The sequence below is a fragment of the Triticum aestivum genome, chromosome 7D, assembly GCF_018294505.1.
Source record: "Triticum aestivum cultivar Chinese Spring chromosome 7D, IWGSC CS RefSeq v2.1, whole genome shotgun sequence".
NCBI classification, from domain to species: domain Eukaryota; kingdom Viridiplantae; phylum Streptophyta; class Magnoliopsida; order Poales; family Poaceae; genus Triticum; species Triticum aestivum.
Genome location: NC_057814.1, coordinates 14485853 through 14490611, shown reverse-complemented (window position 1 = coordinate 14490611; position 4759 = coordinate 14485853).

The following is a 4759-nucleotide window of genomic DNA, read 5'->3' as shown; positions in this document are numbered from 1 at the left end:
CCACGCCGACGCGCTGGCGAAAACCGCGCACGACCAAACGCGGCTTGTAGCGCTCAAGGGAACCGTCGGGGCGAGTCTTGTTGCGGAAGACCCACTTGCCAGTGATGACGTTGGCACGGGGAGGCCGCGGGACAAGCTGCCACGTACTGTTGCGCTGCAGGGCGTCGAACTCCTCACGCATCGCAGCAAGCCAGTTCGAATCCCGAAGGGCTGCGCGAATGGAGGTTGGGAGCGGGGACGGGGCCGAGGTGGACGCGGCACACGCGTACTCGTCAGAGGTGTAGCGCGTGCTAGGACGGAACATCCCAGTCCAAGCCCGAGTGACCACACCGGTGAGAGGTGCGGCGGCAGCGGCGGAGCCGAGGGGGGGACCGGCGAGGATGAGCTCGAGCCGAGAGGGGGACGTCCAAACATCACTATGCAATAACTGAAACGGAAAAGTGGAAATGTTTGTAGACTCGCTAAAGGGAAGATGAACGTGCTTGCCAAGACGGCAAGCCTCACAAGAGTGGTCGTCAACCTTATGACATGAGAAAGAAAAACTCCGAAGAATCTGGCATAACGGTGGAGTTAGGATGGCCGAGGCGGGCGTGCCAAAGATCGACACTACCAGCGAAGGCGGTGGGACGACGGGTGGTGGCGGCGCTGGAGGGATGCACCAGGTAAAGCTCATCTGAGCTGTCACATCGGTGGAGTACCATCCGTGTACGGGCGTCCTTCACAGAAAAGCCGATATCGTCAAATTCAACAGTGATAGGGTTCTCACGAGCAAGGCGATAAACAGAAACAAGATTGGTAACTAAGGTAGGAGACACAAGAACATTAGACATGTTAACGGGAGTAGAAGTAGAAGGAAAAGACATATGCCCGACATGTGTAATGGGAATGGAGGAACCGTTACCAAGGGTGATGTGAGTGGGAGTATGAACAAGCGTGGCGGATGTGAGGTTACTGGGATGAGAAGTCATGTGAGCGGTGGCGCCCGAGTCCATGTAGCAGTCACCGCCGCCGCCGTAGGAGCTCGGTGACGGGGCGGAGTGCAGAGCAGCGACAAGGGCCGGGTCCCGCGGCGGCGGCACCTGGGGAGGGAGAAACCCTCCGTAGGCCGGCGCGGGAGCGGCGCCGTTGGCAGGTGCGGCGCCGTAGGCGGGCGCGGGCGCTGCGCCGTAGCCGCTGTAGGGGCGGCGTTCTGCGCGGTGAAGAGCACCTGGTGGCTCGCCGGCCGAGGCCCAAGGATGCCCGGAGTGGGAGCCCGAGGAACCGGCATCGAGTACGCGTGTACGATGCCCGTCCATGGGTTGGTGCCGTAAGTCCAGGGCATGGTGGCCTGCTGCTGCTGCTGACGAGGGGCCCCGCCTTGCGCCTGTTTGCGACCGCCCCCGCGGCGGTTGCCGCGCCGCCCACCACCCTGCTGCGGCTGCGGGGGGCAGCGGGTGGTGCGGGAGGTGTGGGCGGGGCAGCCGGTGGAGGGGCACCACGCGAGGTGCCGGCGGCGAGGGCGTGACGTTGCACGCGTGATACGTCCATTTTGCATCATGCTTTTATATCGATATTTATTGCATTATGGGCTGTTATTACACATTATTTCACAATACTTATGCCTATTATATATTATTTTACAAGGTTTACATAAGGAGGGAGAATGTCGGCAGCTGGAATTCTGGGCTGGAAAAGGAGCAAATATTAGAGACCTATTCTGCACAACTCCAAAAGTCCTCAAACTCCACGAAAGTTATTTTTGGAAATAATAAAAAATATTGAGCGGAAGAAGTACGTCAGGGGGGCCCCACCTGGCCACGAAGGCGGGGGGCGCGCCCTACCCCCCAGGACGCGCACCCCTGCCTCATGGGCCCCTGTTGGCCCTCCGGTGGCCATCTTCTACTATATGAAGTCTTTCGTCCGAAGAAAAATCATAAGCAAGCTTTCGGGACGAGACTCCGCCGCCACGAGGCAGAACCTTGGCAGAACCAATCTAGGGCTCCGGCAGAGCTGTTCTGCCGGGGACACTTCCCTCCGGGAGGGGGAAATCATCGCCATCGTCATCACCAACGCTCCTCTCATCGGGAGAGGGCAATCTCCATCAACATCTTCACCAGCACCATCTCCTCTCAAACCCTAGTTCATCTCTTGTATCCAATTCTTGTCTCCAAGTCCGGGATTGGTACCTGTAGGTTGCTAGTAGTGTTGATTACTCCTTGTAGTTGATGCTAGTTGGTTTATTTGGTGGAAGATCATATGTTCAGATCCTATATGCATATTAATACCCCTCTGATTATGAACATGAATATGCTTTGTGAGTAGTTACGTTTGTTCCTGAGGACATGGGAGAAGTCTTGCTATTAGTAGTCATGTGAATTTGGTATTCGTTCGATATTTTGATGAGATGTATGTTGTCTATCCTCTAGTGGTGTTATGTGAACGTCGACTACATAACACTTCACCATTATTTGGGCCTAGAGGAAGGCATTGGGAAGTAATAAGTAGATGATGGGTTGCTAGAGTGACAGAAGCTTAAACCCTAGTTTATGCGTTGCTTCGTAAGGGGCTGATTTGGATCCATATGTTTCATGCTATGGTTAGGTTTACCTTAATACTTTTGTTGTAGTTGCGGATGCTTGAAATAGAGGTTAATCATAAGTGGGATGCTTGTCCAAGTAAGGACAGCACCCAAGCACCGGTCCACCCACATATCAAATTATCAAAGTACCGAACGCGAATCATATGAACGTGATGAAAACTAGCTTGACGATAATTCCCATGTGTCCTCGGGAGCGCTTTCCTTTATATAAGAGTTTGTCCAGGCTTGTCCTTTGCTACAAAAAGGATTGGGCCACCTTGCTGCACTTTATTTACTTTTGTTACTTGTTGCTCGTTACAAATTATCCTATCACAAAACTGTCTGTTACCTATTATTTCAGTGCTTGCAGAGAATACCTTGCTGAAAACCGCTTATCATTTCCTTCTGCTCCTCGTTGGGTTCGACACTCTTACTTATCGAAAGGACTACGATAGATCCCCTATACTTGTGGGTCATCAAGACTCTTTTCTGGCGCCGTTGCCGGGGAGTGAAGCGCCTTTGGTAGGTGGAATTTGGTAAGGAAAAATTTATATAGTGTGCTGAAATTTACTGTCACTTGTTACTATGGAAAGTAATCCTCTGAGGGGCTTGTTCGGGGTATCTTCACCCCGACCAGTAGAGCAAAGAGTTGCTCCTCAACCTACTGAACCTACTGAAAATGAAGATGTCCACTTTGAGATTCCTTCGGGTATGTTAGAAAAACTGCTAGCAAATGCTTTTGCAGGAGATGGAACAAAGCATCCTGATGAGCACCTAATCTATGTGGATGAAGTTTGTGGATTATTTAAGCTTTCAGGTATACCCGGTGATGTTATTAAGAAGAAGGTCTTCCCTTTATCTTTGAAGCGAGATGCATCGACATGGTATAGGCTATGTGATGATACGGGATCATGGAACTACAAACGATTGAAATTGGAATTTCATCAAAAAATTTATCCTATGCATCTTGTTCATCGTGATCGCAATTATATATATAATTTTTGGCCTCGCGAAGGAGAAAGCATCGCTCAAGCTTGGGGGAGGCTTAAATCAATGTTATATTCATGCCCCAATCATGAGCTCCCAAGAGAAATAATTATTCAAAGTTTTAATGCTCGGCTTTCTGATAACAATCGCACCATGCTCGATACTTCTTGTGCTGGCTCTTTTATGATGAAGACTATTGAATTCAAATGGGATTTATTGGATAGAATTAAATGCAACTCTGAAGATTGGGATCTCGACGAAGGTAAGGAGTCAGGTATGACACCTAAGTTTGATTGTGTTAAATCTTTTATGGATACCGATGTTTTCCGTAAGTTTAGCAGTAAATATGGACTTGACTCTGAGATGGTAGCTTCTTTTTGTGAATCTTTTGCTGCTCATATTGATCTCCCTAAGGAGAAGTGGTTTAAATATCATCCTCCCATAGAAGTAAAAGTAGCTGCACCTATTAAAGTTGAAGAAAAGACTATCACTTATAATGATCCTATTGTTCCTACTTCTTATGTTGAGAAACCACCTTTCCCTGTTAGAATAAAGGATCGTGCTAAAGCTTCAACTGTGGTTCGTAAAAGCAATATTAGAACTTATACACCTCCTGAGCAAATTAAAGTTGAACCTAATATTGCTATTGTTAAAGATCTCTTGTCTGATAATATTGATGGGCATGTTATTTATTTCTGTGATGAAACTGCTAGAATTTCTAAACCTTGTGCTAAAGATAAACATAGACCTGTGGTAGGCATGCATGTTATTTCTGTTAAAATAGGAGATCATTGTTATTATGGCTTATGTGATATGGGTGCTAGTGCTAGTGCAATACCTTTTGACTTATACAAAGAAATTATGCATGATATTGCACCTGTCGTGATGGAAGATATTGATGTCACAATTAAGCTTGCCAATAGAGATACTATTTCAGCAATGGGAATTGTTAGAGATGTTGAAGTCTTGTGTGGGAAAACTAAATATCCTGCTGATTTTCTTGTTCTTGGATCCCCACAAGATAGCTTTTGTCCCATAATATTTGGTAGACCCTTCTTGAATACTGTTAATGCTAAGATAGACTGCAAAAAAGATGTTGTTACTATTGGTTTGGGTGATATGTCTCATGAGTTTAATTTCTCTAAATTTAGTAGACAACACCGTGAAGAGGAATCACCTAGTAAGGATGAAATAATTGGTCTTGCTTCTATTGCC